The sequence below is a fragment of the Vulpes vulpes genome, chromosome 3 (genome assembly GCF_048418805.1).
Source record: "Vulpes vulpes isolate BD-2025 chromosome 3, VulVul3, whole genome shotgun sequence".
NCBI classification, from domain to species: Eukaryota; Metazoa; Chordata; class Mammalia; order Carnivora; family Canidae; genus Vulpes; species Vulpes vulpes.
In genome coordinates this window covers 94220425-94238976 of record NC_132782.1, presented here as the reverse complement: position 1 = coordinate 94238976, position 18552 = coordinate 94220425, and the positions used below count along the sequence as shown (strand labels likewise).

Genomic DNA, 18552 nt, shown 5'->3' with positions numbered 1-18552 from the left:
CAGGCCACAGGAATCTGGGAAGAACAACAGAAAAGATGGTTCTGACATTTGGGACTCTGAAGTCCCCCAGGGCTCAAACCCACAAGGGTCAGGCCAGACGAGTAACAGGCATGAGTGCCCCATGAGCCAGATTTACTGATCAGAGCATCTTAGACTGTACTCCTTCAAGCAGACCCATGTGGTGTACACATCAAACAATGATTTTCTTACTTCCATCAAGAAATGTGTGCTTTCGGGGCACCTGGGTGGCTCAGTGGTTGAGCATCTGCCTTGGGCTCAGGCAGTGATCCTGGGGTCCTGGGATTGAGTCTCACATCGGGCTCCCCACGGGGAACCTGTTTCTCCCTCTGCCTATGTCTCTGCCTGTCTCTCACGAATAAATAAATAAAATCTCTAGAAAAAAAAAGAAATATGTGCTCATTTTTCTTGAAATATGTGGCTCTTTTTGTCATCTCTCATTTTTCTGTGTTTGATGGAGAGGTGGATACCAAGAAATAGTTTACATTCTTCCTCACTTTGTAGGAGAAAACCAGCATTGCAACTGGCAGAGAGTGATGGAAGCCACTCCCCAGAACAGGGAAGTGACAGGGAATAGAGGGGACCGTCCACAGGGCAGAGACCGCTCAGTGTCCGGCAGTGGCTGTCTTGAAGGAAGGGGATCACCATGTCTGCTACCTCTAGAAAATCAGAATCTCAGACTTTTTTATGAGAAATCTGATTTTTAAATATTGATTTTTTTTTCCCCAAACAAAACACTGCTCCAACAAAACATACCACAGTTCCGGATTTGCCGCAGGAGCCACCAGTTTGAGACTTCCACTCTAAGTCTGGTCTAGGAAGCCAGTGTTCCTTGGGGACTGACTGCCTTCCTACCCTGAACTTGGCAAGATCAAGTCTGAGCTAACTCTGCAACTGGAGGGCACGGCAGGGGGATGTCCATCTTGGGAACCCACACAAATTCCCTCCCGCCTGCCACAGAGATCAGATGTAATGTATGAACTGAGACAGGAACGCAGCTTGAGATTGGATGGACCATAGAAACAGGAAGAATAAATTTTTTTCAAAAATAGTGACAGGCAATCTGTTTGATCAGGCTGAGAAGGGTTTACACCAACAGTCTGAGGGTTTACACCAAAAAACACGCACCGCCAAGTGCTCTGCCCGCCACTCCCAGGATCTTTCTAAAACAAATCAATGGAGTTCCCAGCACTCTGCTTACACCTTCGCTGGCTCTCCCTTGCCCTCAGAATCAAGTCCAGGCAAGTGCCTTAACTTGACCTTAATGCCTTACAGGGTCCAGCCTCTTATCCGGGCCCCTCCCCCACATGCCCCATGTCCCCTTGCTGTCCCCACAAAAGTACTTTTCCTTCTCTCTCTACTGGAGATTTACACAAATTTCCTCTCTAACCTGGAATACCCTCCTCCTTCCCTTCTTTTCCTACCCAACTCTCTCCATAGGACTCAGGTCAAGTGCTGCCTCCTCCAGAAAGCCTTCCCTGATCACACCTCAGGCTGAATTTAGATGTCACTCCTGCACCCACTACCTCTGCTTCACTCTCTTTGTCCAGGTCACTGTGAATTCCACTTGCCTGTGCAGTTTCTACACTGGGGAAACAAAACCCCCCATGTTTAGCACCCAGCAGGCACTCAGCAAACTTGTGAAGGAAGGAAGGAGGGAGACCTGAAATGGAATAAACCTGATCCTATAAATGCTTTGGGAGATTGCTCTTTCTGGGAATGGAGGCCTCCAGTGGGTACTCAAAGTCCCTTGCATCACTTGGACCTCAAAGAATCCTAGTCTGTTCAAAGTTGGTAGGACTGCTTCTCAGAGAAGGACACAATTTATCTGTGGTCGCACAGCAACATGTGGGCAAAACTGCAATACAAATTCAAATCAGAACTCTATTGTGTTGTTGCCTTTTATTTACTTCCCCAGATGCCCCTTTCCCCTCTGCCAAGGGCTCAGGGAAAAGTCAAGGTGATGGAGCCAGTGGCGGGGGTGGGGAGCACAGACACAGAAGGTATTTTCTCTTCTAGATCTTTGTGGGCATTCACTCTGTGAATTATTCATCAGAAAATCTGCTTGAGGTAGTGTCTTAGTCTTAATTTTCAATTCCCTTAATGCTGGCCAATTCTGTGCTGAAAACCTTTCAATTATTAATGTTTCTAAAACAATATTTGTTTTCTCGGCATCTAGCAACAACCAAGGCCTCCTACGAGTGGTCCTGCCCCTAAAATTCCCACAGAGAGGTTTGTCTTGCTGAGGAAGCATTTCAGAGGGGTCAGGAGTGTGTCAGGGCACTGGCACCGCAGCCAGACAAAGACCATTAAGCCCATGCAGAGACAGGTATCAGGAACTCCCAGAACAAAAGAAACAATAAAAATAGCAAATTTTTTTACGATTACTATGTACTGGCATCTTATGCTCCAAGGGTAAAGCTAAACACTTTACTTCTACTTATTTAACTCTTGGTTTGCTTTTGAAATTCAAATAACTCCTTTAAATTGAGAAAAAGTCTTAAAACTGCACATAGAGTCAAACCCCTTCTGTTCTAAAAATCCTGAGGAGTATTTCTAGGTAAGGCGGAAGTATTTCCAGATGAACAAGACTAGATCTGCTTAGACTTGATTCTCTAACCAAATTATAGAGAACGGGAGGGGAAAAATGGTTATTTACAGAAAACTATTATCTGCACATGTACTCAGAGGCACACACTCAGTTGCAGAAGACACTGAAGTATATATAGGGGCACCTGGGTGGCTCAGCCGATTAAGCGTCTGCCTTCGGCCCAGGTCATGATCCCAGGGTCCTGAGATCCAGCCCCTCATTGGGCTCTCTGCTTGACGAGGAGACTGCTTCTCCCTCTCCCTCTGCTCCTCCCCCTTCCTCTGCTTCTCCCCCTGCTCATGCTCTCTCTCATTCTCTCACTCACTCTCTCTCTCTCAAATGAATGAATGCAATCTTTTTTAAAAAGTATATGCTAGCATCTCAGAAGCAATCCTCAGAGAGCTTAGCTTATTTTCTTGGATTTTAAGAGGCCTAAGATCCTTCTTCATCCTCGATCTTGGGAGCCAGATAGTGCATCCCATGTCCGGCACCAGCAATCTGATGCCCTACAACAAGGGGTCTGTGTGCAGCATATTGAGTGTTATCACAGGGGAGGGTGGGGCCACTTCTGTGAAGAAGTTCAGGGACCTCCGTGAAAAGTTAGCTGTACTTGGCTCACTCGTCTCTATGGTGACAGCCTCTTCCTCTCTACCAACAAAACAACTTAATATTTCTGTTCCCAGTTTTCTGCCCTTGGAGAAAATCTCACTAGGTCTTTTGCACAACTGGTTACACCAGGGTCCCCAGGATGACTGAGATCTCGGCGTACAGGTGCATATTGAGCAGAAGACATCTTTCCTGTACAGCTTCACTCGGGTTCTGGAATTCGAAGTTCAGCATCTAAATCCATTAACTTTGGGATGCCTGGGTGGCTCAGCGGTTGAGCATCTGCCTTTGGCTCAGCATGATCCCGGGGTCCTGGGATTGAGTCCCACATTAGGATCCCCTGCAGGGAGTCTGTTTCTCCCTCTGCCTATGTCTCTGCCTCTCTGTGTGTGTCTCAAATTAATAAATAAATAAAATCTTTAAAAATTAAATAAATAAATCCATTAACTTCATGTCATAGACTGAAAACTTTTCTTTCTTTCTTTTTTTTTTTTTTTTTTTTTTTTTTTGGTAGAGCTTTTACTTATTTGAGAAAGAGAGCACAAGCAGGGGGAGGTGCAGAGTCAGAGCAGGGCCCTGATGTGGGGCTGTATCCCAGGACCCTGAGATCATGACCTGAGCTGAAGGGAGACACTTAACCAGGAGCCCCTGAATCTTTTCTTGAAATGGAGCTTCCATTACTGGTGCCACGGTGTCTGCATCAGCCTCAGCTCTTAGCATAATGATGTCTTCATTGCCCACACAGTTTTATATGTTGCACAGAGTGGTGGGGTTCATGCCCAGGGCAAGTCACTGTCACAGCCTGACGTGTGGAAACCTTGGGACCGCAGGACGAGCTATGCCAGGGAGGCATGGGACGAGTCAACGCTGGGCAGGTTCATGCTGCTCAAGCTGATGTTCCAGCTGGCCTCGATGCTGAGGTCCTTAAGAGACTCCAGCACCTTCTTCAGGATGGAGCCCTGGACTAGGCACACTTGGAACATGGTGGCCGAGTTACAAGGATGAAGCTATGGGTGGAGAAAAGGAGGAAGGGGTAGCCAGCTGAGGTGTCACAGGATGACAGCAAGCGGGGAACCCAGTGCTGAGATCCTGCAACCCAGGAAGGTCACAACCTACTTATGTGACTTACAAAAACTCACTGCAGTAAGTTTTAAGTTGGCTCACCAGTCCCATTTTACGATGAGGAAAAAGACCCAGAGAGAGAGACGCAGTCTTTGCCTGTGCTTCCTCAGCTCCTCAACGAGGAGAACAGAAGTTGGACCCAAGTCTATGTGACTTCACAGCCAGTACACTCTCCACCTCGACAGTATGGCACCACCAGGGATTTTAGTTGCATACAAGGAAGGACTTTCTGGAAGTAAATGATGTTATTCTCAAAGAGCACTTGGAATAAGCCATGGCTGGAAGGGAGATACGAATGGGAAGAAATTCTGAATGGAGAAGCTGTATCAGGGACAACATCTGTATTTCTGGCTTGGGCAACTGGGTAGGTGACTATGCCATTCCTCAGATGAGGAAGGTCCCAAGGCAGATATGGAGGAGGCAGGGAGGATGGTGGACTTAGTCCCAGACAAATCAAGTATTAATTTGCCAGGGGAGCACCCAATGTAGCTGTTAGAAACCGTGGTGGCCCACTGTGCTAGATCGGGGCCCCTGGACACAGATTGGGAGGCAATCTCCCAATTGGGAGGCCCCTGGACACAAATTGGGAGAGGGCGGATGGAGTTCTCTGCGGGGAGAGGCACCAGAAGGAAGTGAGGAAGGCAGGATCTGGTGGAGGGACAAGCTGGCCTATGGTGTGGTTACAAGTGAGGCTGCTGACTGTCCCACGCTGAGCTCTGGAGCTGAATGGCTCCTCAGAGTTGCCCTGAATAGAAACAAAGGGACCAGACCTTCACACCCCCAGCCAGCCTATTACTGGCCATGGCTGCCTCTGGGAGGGGCATCCCCTCGGGTGAGGCCAAGCAGAGATTTGGGATTTTTGTTCAGGGCATTGGCCCGGAACATTGATCTAGGTGATATCCCTGCCCCCTTTCCAGTGTGTGTCCAGTTGTGGTTCCAAGGAAGGCTGTAGACTGTGACCATGAGTATCAGACACCCTAGCTCTCATAACCTCACCTGTGTCCCATAAGCACTGACACTCTAGCATGCCCCCTGTGTCCCAGCCCTGCCTGCTGTGTCCATGGAGCAGCTCTTTCTAATCTATTTTTAATAAAAAGAGCTGGATTTTCCACTGATGCAAACATGCAAAGCAATTAGAGTTGCATGTTACCACCATTCTTGTTTAGTGGCCAATCTTTGAGGCATTTGGGGTGATCTCCTCTTCACCAGGGCCATAGACATGCACTCAGGGCCTTCTAGGGTCAGGGGCTGCCTCCCAAGGGCTGGACAAGTTCACTTCTGCAAGGATCTCTCACCCTTCATACCTGATTCATTAGCAAGCCCTGCTGGATTTATCTCCAAAGTCCATCCAAGATGCCATTGCTCACAGCCTCCTCTTCCATCCTGGTCCAAGCCACCAGAATCTGTCACCCGACTCACTGCAGCAGCCCCTCTGGTCTCTGTACTTCCAGCCAACTCTGGCCCTTCCATAGTGTCTTCTCAGCATGGCAGCTAGACTGACATGTTAAACCACTTTGCTACATTCCCCCTCTGCTCTAACTCCTCTTTGCTCTTCCACCTCTCTGATAAAAAGTCCATATGGTGGCCTTTCTGAGCTCATTTCTACTTCCCTCCTGCTTATTCATCATGCTCTGTCACATTCGCCTCCCCAGGACTCCTGTCTCAGGGCCTTTGCACTTGCTGTTCCCCCACCCCAGGGTACTTCTTTTTTTTTTTTTAAAGATTTTATTTCTTTGACAGAGAGAGCTCAAGAGAGCAAAAGCAGAGCGAGGGGCAGAGGGAGAGGAGTAGCAAACTCCCCATGGAGCAGGGAGCTGGATGAGCAACTTGATCCCAGGACCCTGAGATCATGACCTGAGCCAAAGGCAGACACTAAACCAACTGAGCCACTCAGGCATCCCCATCCTGGGATACTTTTTATATCCTTACTTCTTTCAGACCACACAAATATCACCTTCTCAGAGGGGGGCGGGGCAAGATGGTAGAAGAGTAGGGTCCCCAAGTCACCTCTCCCCGCCAACTTACCTAGATAACTTTCAAATTATCCTGAAAACCTACGAATTCAACCTGAGATTTAAAGAGAGAACAACTGGAACGCTACAAAGAGAAGAGTTTGCGCTTCTAACAAGTACAACTTGTTTTTAGCCACTCTGCACTGAGAAAAATGACTAGAAAGAAGAACTCACCACAAAAGAAAGAATCAGAAATAGTACTCTTTCCCACAGAATAACAAAATTTGGATTACAATTTGATGTCAGAAAGCCAATTCAGAAGCACAATTATAAAGCTACTGGTGGCTCTGGAAAAAAGCATAAAGGATTCAAGAGACTTCATGACTGCAGAATTTAGATCTAATCAGGCCGAAATTAAAAATCAATTAAATGAGATGCAATCCAAACTGTAGGTCCTAATGACAAGGGTTAACAAGGTAGAAGAACAAGTGAGTGACATAGAAGACAAGTTGACAGCAAGTAAGGAAGCTGAGGAAAAAAGAGAAAAACAATTAAAAGACCATGAGGAAAGGTTAAGGGAAATAAATGACAGCCTCAGAAGGAAAAATCTACGTTTAACTGGGATTCCAGAGGGCGCTGAGAGGGACAGAGGACGAGAAAGTGCATTTCAACAAATCATAGCTGAGAACTTCCCTAACTTGGGGAGGGAAACAAGGCATTCAGATCCAGGAGATAGAGAGATGCCCCCCTAAAATCAATAAAAATCTGTTCAACACCTCAACATTTAATAGTGAAACTTGCAAATTCCAAAGATAAAGAGAAAATCCTTAAAGCAGCAAGAGACAAGAGATCCCTAACTTATATGAGGAGAAATATTAGATTAACAGCAGACCTCTCCACAGATACCTGGTAGGCCAGAAAGGGCTGGCAGGATATATTCAGGGTCCTAAATGAGAAGAACATGCAACCAAGAATACTCTATCCAGCAAGGCTCTCATTCAGAATAGAAGGAGAGATGAAGAGCTTCCAAGATAGGCAGAAACTGAAAGAATATGTGACCACCAAACCAGCTCTGCAAGAAATATTAAGGGGGACTCTGTAAAAGAAAGAGGAAGTCCAAAGAAACAATCCACAAAACAGGAACTGAATAGGTATTATGATGACACTAAATTCATATCTTTCAATAGTAACTCTGAATGTGAATGGGCTTAATGATCCCATCAAAAGACACAGGGTTTCAGACTGAATAAAAAAGCAAGACCCATCTATCTGCTGTCTACAAGAGACTCATTTTTGACCTAAGAACACCTACAGCTTGAAAATAAAAGGTTGGAGAACCAACTTACCATACAAATGGTCCTTAAAAGAAAGCAGGGGTAGCAATCCTCATATCAGATAAATTAAAGTTTATCCCAAAGAATGTAGTAAAAGATGAAGAGGGACACTATATCATACTTAAAGGATCTATCCAACAAGAGGACCTAACAATCATGAATATTTATGCCCCTAATGTGGGAGCTGCCAAGTATATCAATCAATTAATAACCAAAGTAAAGACATACTTCGATAATAATACACTTATACTGGGAGACTTCAACACGGTGCTTTCTGTAAATGACAGATTTTCTAAGCACAGCATCTCCAAAGAAACAAGAGCTTTAAATGATACACTGGATGGATTTTACAGATATTTACAGAACTTTACATCCAAACACAACTGAATACACATTCTTCTCAAGTGCACATGGAACTTTCTCCAAAATATACCACATACTGGGTCACAAATCAGGTCTTAACTGATACCAAAAGACTGGGATTGTCCCCTGCTATTTTCAGACCATAATGCTTTGAAACTAGAACTAAATTACAAGAAGAAATTTGGAAGAAATTCAAACACATGGAGGTTAAAGACCATCCTGCTAAAAGATGAATGAGTCAACCAGGAAATTAGAGAAGAATTAAAAAGATGCATGGAAACTAACAAGAATGAAGATACACCCGTTCAAAATCTTTGGGATACAGCAAAAGCAGTCCTAAGAGGGAAATACATCTCAATACAAGCAACCATCCAAAAACTGGAAAAAATTCAAATACAAAAGCTAACCTTGCACCTAAAGGAACTGGAGAAAGAACAGCAAATAAAACCTACACCCAGCAGAAGAAGAGAGTTAATAAAGATTCGAGCAGAACTCAATGAAATAGAGACCAGAAGAACTGTGGAATAGATCAACGAAACCAGGAGTTGGTTCTTTGAAAGAATAAGATAGGGATCCCTGGGTGGCGCAGCAGTTTGGCGCCTGCCTTTGGCCCAGGGCGTGATCCTGGAGACCCGGGATCGAATCCCACATCGAGCTCCCGGTGCATGGAGCCTGCTTCTCCCTCTGCCTGTGTCTCTGCCTCTCTCTCTCTCTCTCTCTCTCTGTGTGTGTGTGTGTGTGTGTGTGTGTGTGTGTGTGATTATCATAAATAAATAAAAACATTTTTAAAAAGAATTAATAAGATAGATAAACCATTAGCCAGCCTTATTAAAAACAAAAAAGAAAAGACTCAAATTAATAAAATCACGAATGAAAAAGGAGAAATCACCACCAATACTAAGGAAATACAAACGATTTAAAAACATATCATAATATGTTTTATGGCAGCTACATGCCAATAAATTAGGCAATCTAGAAGAAATGGATGCATTTCTGGAAAACCACAAACTACTAAAACTGGAACAGGAAGAAACAGAAAACCTGAACAGGCCGATAACCAGGGAGGAAATTGAAGCAGTCATCAAAAACCTCCCAAGACACAAAAGTCCAGGACCAGATGGCTTCCCAGGGGAATTCTATCAAATGTTTAAAGATGAAACAATACCTGTTCTACTAAAGCTGTTCTGAAAGATAGAAAGAGATGGAGTACTTCCGAACTTGTTCTATGAAGCCAGCATCACCTTAGTTCCAAAACCAGACAAAGACCCCACCAAAAAGGAGAATTATAGACCAATATCCCTGATGAACACGGATGCAAAAATACTCAACAAGATACTAGCCAATAGGATCCAACAGTACATGAAGAAGATTATTCACCATAACCAAGTGGGATTTATCCCCGGGATGCAAGGCTGGTTCAACACTTGTAAAGCAATCAGTGTGATAAATCATATCAACAAGAGAAAAATACAAGAACCATATTATCCTCTCATTAGATTCAGAGAAAGCATTTGACAAAATACAGCATCCATTCCTGATCAAAACTCTTCAGAGTGTAGGGATAGAGGGAACATTCCTCAGCATCTTAAAAGCCATCTATGAAAAGCCCACAGCAAATATCATTCTCAATGGGGAAATACTGGGAGCCTTTCCCCTAAGATCAGGAATGCGACAGGGATGTCCACTCTCACCACTGCTATTCAACATAGTACTAGAAGTCCTAGCCTCAGCCATCAGGCAACAAAAAGAAATAAAAGGCATTTGGCAAAGAAGAAGTCAAACTCTCCCTCTTCCCAGATGACACAATACTGTACATAGAAAACCCAAAGACTCCACCCCAAGATTGCTAGAACTCATACAGCAATTTGGCAGTGTGGCAGGATATAAAATCAATGCCCAGAAATCAGTGGCATTTCTATACACTAACAATGAGACTGAAGAAAGAGAAATTAAGGAGTCAATTCCATTTACAATTGCACCCAAAAGCATAAGATACCTAAGAATAAACCTTACCAAAGAGGTAAAAGATCTATGCCCTAAAAACTACAGAACACTTCTGAAAGAAATTGAGGAAGACACAAAGAGATGGAAAGATATTCCATGCTCATGAATTGGAAGAATATTGTGAAAATGTCAATGTTACCCAGGGCAATTTACACATTTAATGCAATCCGTATCAAAATAGCATGGCCTTTCTTCAGAGAGTTGGAACAAGTAATCTTAAGATTTGTGTGGAATCAGAAAAGACCCTGAATAGCCAGGGGAATATTAAAAAAGAAAACCAGAACCGGGGGCATCACAATGCCAGATTTCAGGTTGTACTACAAAGCTGTGACCATCAAGACAGTGTGGTACTGGCACAAAAACAGACACATAGATCAATGGAAGAGAATAGAAAATAGAAATGGGCCCTCATCTCTATGATCAATTAATATTCAACAAAGCAGGAAAGACCATCCACTGGAAAAAGGACAGTCTCTTCAATAAATGGTGTTGGGAAAATTGGACAACCATGTGCAGAAGAATGAAACTAGACCATTCTCTTATACTATACACAAAGATAAACTCAAAATGGATGAAATATCTAAATGTGAGACAAGAATCCATCAAAATCCTAGAGGAGAACACAGGCAACACCCTTTATGAACTTGGCCACAGTGATTTCTTGCAAGATACATCTATGAAGGCAAGGGAAACAAAAGCAAAAATGAATTATTGGGACTAAAGATAAAAAGCTTCTGCACAGCAAAAGAAACAGTCAACAAAACTAAAAGACAACCCACAGAATGGTTGAAGATATTTGCAAATGACCTATCAGATAAAGGGCTAGTATCCAAGATCTGTAAAGAACTTACTTATTCAACTCAACAGCAAAGAAACAAAAAATCCAATCATGAAATGGGCAAAAGACATGAACAGAAATCTCACAGAGGAAGACATAGACATGGCCAACAAGCACATGAGAAAATGCTCCGCATCACAGGCCATCAGGGAAATACAAATCAAAACCACAATGAGATACCACCTCACACCAGTGAGAATGGCGAAAAATAACAAGACAGGAAACAACAAATGTTGGAGAGGATGTGGAGAAAGGGAACCCTCTTGCACTGTTGGTGAGAATGTGAACTGGTGCAGCCACTCTGGAAAACTGTGTGGAGGTTCCTCAGAGTTAAAAATAGAGCTGCCCTATGACCCAGGAATGGCACTGCTGGGGATTTACCCCAAAGATACAGATGCAGATACTCAAAAAAGCGAGCTCCCTGCACCCCAGTATTTATAGCAGCAATGTCCACAATAGCCAAACTGTGGAGGGAACCTTTGTATCCATCAAAAGATGAATGGATAAAGGAGATGTGGTCTATATATACAATGGAATATTACTCAGTCATTAGAAATGTCAAATACCCACCACTTGCTTCGATGTGGATGGAACTGGAGGGTATTATGCTGAATAAAGTAAGTCAATCGGAGAAGGACAAACATTACATGGTCTCATTCATTCAGAGAATATAAAAAATAGTGAAAGGGAATAAAGGGGAAAAGAGAGAAAATGAGTGGGAAATATCAGTGAGGGTGACGGAACATGAGAGACTCCTAACTCTGGGAAATGAACACGGGGTGGTGGAAGGGGAGGTGGGAGGAGGATTGGGGTGACTGGGTGATGGGTACTGAGGGGGGCACTTGACGGGATGAGCCCTGGGAGATATGCTATATGTTGGCAAACTGAATTCCAATACAAACAATAATTTTAAAAATAAATAAAAAATAAAAAAGTATCACCTTCTCAAAGAGGCCCTCCCTGACCACTCTGTTTTATTTTTTTTAAGATTTTATTTTTAAGTAATCTCTACCTCCAGCGTGGGGCTTGAACTCACAACCCAAAATCAAGAGTGGTGCGCTCCACCGACTAAGCCAGCTAGGACCCCAGTGACCACTCTGTGTTAAACTACATCCTTTCACTTCTCCCATCCTGTAGCCCTGGTTCAGTTTGTCCTCTTCCTGAAGTGACATCTGACATCTAGAATTTCCTCATTTATTTTATCCATTGCTCTTTCCCACTAACTGTGCAGGTGCAGAGATGTAGGATTTTTGTTCAGTGACTAGAATGCTACCTCGTGCTAATTAGTGGGAGAGCTCAATAGGTGTTGATTACAGAATTGCAGAAATAAATAACAGATCATGCTCAGCCCTTGTCTTAGTCTCAGGCTCAGGCTGCCATAACAAAATACCACAGAGTTGATTGGCTTAAAAGCAGAAATGTACTTTCTCACCGTTCTGGATACTAGAAGTCTGAGATCAGGGTGCTGGCATAGCCAGTTCTGGTGAGAGCCCTCTTCCTGGCCCACAGACGGCCACCTTCTTGCTGTGCGTTCACATGGCCTTTTCTTGGTGGGTGCTCACAGTGCTCTTGCTCTTTCTGTAAAGCCACTAATCCTATCAGATTAAGGTTCCATGCTTATGACTTCATTTTATGCCTTCCAGAAGCCTTATCTCCAAATACAGTCACATTGGATTTAGGGCTTCAACATATGCATTTGCAGGACTGGGATCCTATTCAGTCCACAGCAGCTCTAATCTCTTTTCTCCTCCTATCAGCCCTCAGAGGTGGGTATTATCCTCATTTAACAGATGATGAAAGTAAACCTCCAAGAAGCCATATGCCCAAGCCAAGAGCACCCAGCTCAGAAGTGGCAGAGGAAGGGTTCAAAACAGCATTGGTTTCTCTCCATCCTGCCGCATCCCCTGGCACCTCCTGTTCCCTCTGCTGGGAATGCTCTTCCCATGGCCATCGCCCTCTCCAGCCAAATGATCACCTCCTCAAAGGGACCCTGCCTATATGTAGCAGCTACCTCCTGCTTATCACCTATTGTCACTTTGTTCCCTTCATTTCCTTCACTTCCCATGGGACATTCTGAAGCTACCTTCTGCCTACCTGTCCCAGTATAGGCAAAATGGTGGAGACCCAGGAAAGGCGCTGTTTGGAAGGCAAGGAAGTCACTAGAGACAACCTCAGGCTTAAGGCAACAGTGACCTCACAAGGGATGCTCACAAATGCATAGAAGAATCAATTTGCCAAATGATCAATTTACAAGGTAATTAATTCCCTAAATCTTTGTTTCTGTTCTATTTATGAACTTTTAGCAATTTGTGTCACCAAACAGTTTTGGCAGCCTTTGAGGATTTTTCAAAGTCCTACTGTAGCCAGAAAGAGCAGCTATCCCTGCATCAGCCCCAAGTGCTTCTGCCCTCAAAACAGCTGAAAATGTGCTCCCTGGGCTGTTATGGCCACATCCCTGGAGCAGGGCACCAGAGGGAAGAGACCTGTTGACCAAAACTCAGGAAGCTGGACTCACAAACACATGGTCCCCCAACCAAAGGACCACTTGCCATCCCAGGTGGGGTGGTTTAAAAGGCCACATGTACCAGAACTCGAACCAGGGTAAGGCAACTGAGGCATTTGCCTCATGAATAATATTTAGGGGGCTCAAAAAAACCTTCAAAAATCACAATGAACATTTTTTAAAAGATTGATTTATTTATTTATTTATTTATTTATTTATTTATTTAAGAAAGAGAGCACAAGCAGGGGGAGAGGCTGGGGGAGAAAGAGAATCAGATTCCCCAATAAGCAGAGAGCCCAATGCGGCTTGATCCTAGAGCCCTGAGATCATGACCTGAGCCAAAATCAAAAATCAGATGCTTAACCAACTGAGCCACCCAGGGATCCCTCATAACAAACATTTTTTTTTTTTTAGATTTTATTCATTTATTTGACAAAGAGATAGAGAGAGCCAGAGAGTACAAGTTGGAGGAGGGGCAGAGGAAGAGGGAGGATGAGGCTCCTCACTAAGTAGGGAGCCTGATGTGGGGCTCAGTCCTGGGGTCCTGGGATCATAACCTGAGCCGAAGGCAGACACTTAACAAACTGAGCTACTTGGTGCCCCCATAACAAACATTTTAATGCATTATTTCCAAAAATCAAAATTAATGCAAAAATTATATAAGGAACAAAATAAACATTTTTGATGAAGATAAGGCCTGTCATAGTGCTGCGGCAAGCCATACCAGAGCATAAGACAAAAGGAAAAGTCAATAATACTGAGATGATCTTTATTTAAAATGTTTGAATTCTGTTCATCCTGGATATTGTTTTGCAATAACTTTGATTTTTAAAAATATACATTGAGGGCAGCCGGGGTGGCTCAGCGGTTTAGCACTGCCTTCAGCCCAGGGTGTGATCCTGTAGTCCTGGGATCAAGTCCCACATCGGGCTCCCTGCATGGAGCCTACTTCTCCCTCTGCCTGTGTCTCTGCCTCTGTGTGTGTGTGTGTGTGTGTGTGTGTGTGTGTGTGTGTCATGAATAAAAAATAAAATCTTTTTTAAAAAATAAAATAAAAATAAAAATAAAAATACACATTGAAATATTATCAACATATGCTTCCAGGAAGATGGAGTAGGTATCCTTTTCCCTATTCCTCCTACTTAGCCCTATTGAAAAACCCCAGCCATTTTATATAAAACAATCTTGAGACTCAGAAAGGTGGAAAAGAGGAGGCAGAATGGCTAAGGACATTGGGACCCAAGGCACAACATGACAGTGAGTTCTCTGGGGTTCCTTTTTGCCTCATATATCCCAGACTTAGGGCTGAAGAAGCCAACAATGCAGAAACATCATCAGTCACAGACCAAAAGCCCCAACAGAAGATGGTTCTTTCTAGCCAAAGGAATGTAAAAGGGTTAGCTAACAAGGCAGAAAATGTGTGGACAATAACCACTCTAGTGCATCCAAGTACCACAGAAAGTTCTAGGCCTGCCCCCCATGCCAGCAAGGCTTACTTAACTGCTACACTCAACAGGCTGGAACAAGACGCCCAAAGTCTTCCAAGGTCCAGTGGGGAAACTTACCCCACAAAGGGGTGAAGAGCTCTGCATCACATCAGTATCAATGGAGACCATGTGGAGAATCTGAACTTCAACCAAACAGCAATTAGACACCTCTCACTACCCCTGAGTCAGACATTTCTCTACTGGCCAATAATAATGATGACACCATGCCCACGGTGTCATGAAGGCCAAGTGGGCACCAAAGATGAGGCACTTCAAACATTCTCATCCAGCAAGACATCCATGGAGACCTAGTGAGGAGGTTGACTCCCAACTCTTCCCAGAAGTAACAAGGAGACTCCCACATGGGTATCAACAGATGTCAAATGGGTAACCTGAACTCCTATCCCCACCTGGCAGTAATGAGGTTAGGACCCTCTCACCCCCTGTCAGAGAAATGTCAGAGGAAGCCAGCTAAAACAGAAGGTTTAAATAAGATTCAGATTCTCAGAACATAATACAAAAATGTCCAGGGTTCAATCAAAAATTACTTGTAGGAGTACCTGCCTGGCTCAGTCAATAGAGCATGTAACTCTTGATCTCAGGATTGTGAGTTCAAGCCCCAAGTTGGGCATAAAGCCTACTTTAAGGACAACCACTTATCATACCAAGAAAGAGCTCAACTTGAAAGAAAAAAAAGACAATCAATAGATGCCAATACTGATATGACAGACATGTTATGATTATCTGACAAAAATTTTGGAGCAGTAATCACAAAAATGCTTCCAAGAGCAATTTTTAAAAATCACTTAAAATGAAGGAGTAAATAGAGAGTCTTGGCAAAGAAATAAAGTCTTAGAGAAGATACAGAATATATAAAGGAGAACCAATTGGAAATTCTAGAACTGAAAATACTATAAATGAAAGAACTCAATGGGTGGGCTCAACTGCAGAAAAGAGGAAATTGAGGAAAGAATCAGTGAACTTGAAGACAGAACAATAGAAATTATCCAATCTGAACAACAGAGAGAAAACAGACTTTATAAACTTGAATAGGGATGCCTGGCTGGCTCAGTCAGTGGAGCATGCCACTCTTGATCTCAGGATCGTTGAGTTTGAGCCTTGCATTGGGTATAGAGATTTCTTAAATAAAATAAAATCTTAAAAAATAAATAACATTGAAAAGAGCCTCAGGAATCTCTGGGATTGTAACAAAGCTCTAACACTGGAGTCCCAGAAGAGGAGAAAGAGGGTGGGACTGAAAAGGGCTTAGAGATGTGAAACTTAACAAATTTGACAAAGGACAGAAACCCACAGATGCATGAAGCTCAGCAAAATATGATAAAACCAAAGAAATCCACACAAAAACTTATCATATTGAACTTCTAAAAACTAAAGAAAAAGAAAAAAATGGAAGTCAGTGAGAGAAACAATACTTAACCTATGGAGAAAACAATTTGAAAGACCGTGGATTTCTCATCAGAAGCCACAAAGGATAGGAGAGAGTAGCATTTTTTTCAAGTGCCATAAGAAAAGAACTATCAACCCAAAATTCTAAATTCAGCAAAAATATCCTTCAGGAATGAGGAGAAATCAAGACATCCTCAGATAAAGGAAAACTAAAAGCATTTGTTACCAGCTGGCCTACTTTAAAAGAACAATGAAAGCAAATTCTTTAAACAGAAGGAAATGATTAAAGAAGGAACCATGGAATGTCAAGGAGGAAGAAAGAACAATAAAGAGTAAATAAAAGAGATATGGGTAAATGCAGTATGTTTACACCTCCCCTTGAGTTTTCTCAATTCTGTTTGATGGTTTATTCAAAAACTATAATGCTATCTGATGTGTTTCTAAATGTATGTAGAAGAAATATTTAAAATAATATTGTAAAGAGATGTAAAGAAAGGAAAAGCTTCTATACTTCACTTAAACTGATGAATACTGGCACTGGTAGACTGTTTAAAATAATGTATATATAATGTATCCAGGAAAACCACTAAAAAAAAGGCATACAATATAAACTCAAAAACACTATAAATTAATCAAAATGGAACTCTAAAAATTATTCAAGTAACCCACAGGAAGGCAAGTAAAAGAAAACGGAGAACAAACATAAAACAAAAAAAAATAAAAAGGCAAACTTAACCCCTAACATATCAGTAATTACATTAAATATAAGTAGTCAAAATACATCAATTAAAAGACTGAGATTGGCAGAGTGGCCTAACTACATGCTCTTTACAAGAAGCTCCCTTCAAATGTAACAATATATGTAGATTAAAAATAAAAAGATGGTGGGGCACCTGGGTGGTGCAGTTGGTTAAGCATCGACTCTTGGCTTCAGCTCAAGTCATGATCTCAGCATCCTGAGATCAATCCCCACATCAGGCTCCATGCTCAGTGCAGCGTCTGCTTGAGTTTCTCTCTCCCTATCCCTCTGTGCCCCCACAAATAAATAAATATATTTTTTAAAAAAGTAAAAGGGTGGAGAGATATGTATCCTGAAAACCTAACCAAGAAAACAAGATATATTAATGTCAGATAAAGTAAACTCCAAAGCAAAAATAATTATCAGAGACAGAAAGGAGCACCATATAAAGATAAAAGAATCCATTTACCAAGAAGACATTATAATCCCAAATTTGTATGTAGCAAACAATAGAGCTGCAAAATATGTGCAGCAAAAACTGACAGAACTGAAAGAAGAAAGAGACAAATACATAAACACAGCTAGAGATATCAACACCCCTCTTAACAACTCATAAAACAATGGTCAGAAAATCAGGAAAGATATAGAAGAACTCAACACCATCAACCAGCAGGATTTAATTGACATTTAGGGAACACTCCACCCAATATCAGCATAATACATATTCTTTTCAAGGGCTCACAAAACATATTTCCAAACAGACTGCATCCTAGAATAGAAAACAAACTTCAATAAATGTAAAAGAATTTAAATCATATAGTGTGTGTTCTCTATCAAACTAGAAATGGATAACTGAAAGAGAACAATAAAATCTCCAATATTTCGAAGCTAAACAATACACTTTTAAATAACTTATGAGGCAAAGGGGAAGTTTCAAGGGAAATTAAAAATACATCGAAATGAATGAAAATGAAAATACAACATAACCAAATTTTTGGACACAGATAAATGTTGACATAGAATTTATAGCTTAAATAAATGCTTACATGAGAAAAGAGTAAAACTCTCAAATAATAATCTCAGCTACCATCTCAAGAACCTAGAAAAAATAAGCCTACAAGAAAGCAGAAGAAAGATAAAAACAAAAATCAGCAAAACTAAAAATAGAAAACCAGTAGAAAAAAAATCAATGAAACATAAATCTGGTTCTTTGAAAAAAATCAATAAATTGACAAATTTCTTGGAAGACTGACAGAAACAAAAAGGAGGAAGACACAAATTCTGATATCAGGAATGAAGCAGAGATATTACTACAGACCCCGCAGGCATCCAAAGGACAATAATAAAGGAATACTACAAACAACACACACAATCTACACACACACATTTGATAACTTAAATGAAATGAACCAGCTCCTTGAAAAACACAAATGACCCCAACTCACCCAATATGAAACCAGTAATTTGGATAGCCCTCTAACTGGTAAGAAAAGTGAATCTGTAATTTGAAACTTGCAAAAGTCTCCAGGCCCGGAGGGTTTCACTGGAGAATTCTATCAAATATTTAAAGAAAAGTAACAATTCTACAG

The 18552-nt window shown here is 42.2% G+C and overlaps 1 pseudogene; it reads right to left on the bottom strand.

Moving 5' to 3' along the window:
• Positions 1 to 3040: 3040 nt before the first annotated feature.
• Positions 3041 to 4197, bottom strand: LOC112929335 (proliferating cell nuclear antigen pseudogene; annotated as a pseudogene).
• Between the last annotated feature and the right edge of the window lie 14355 nt (positions 4198 to 18552).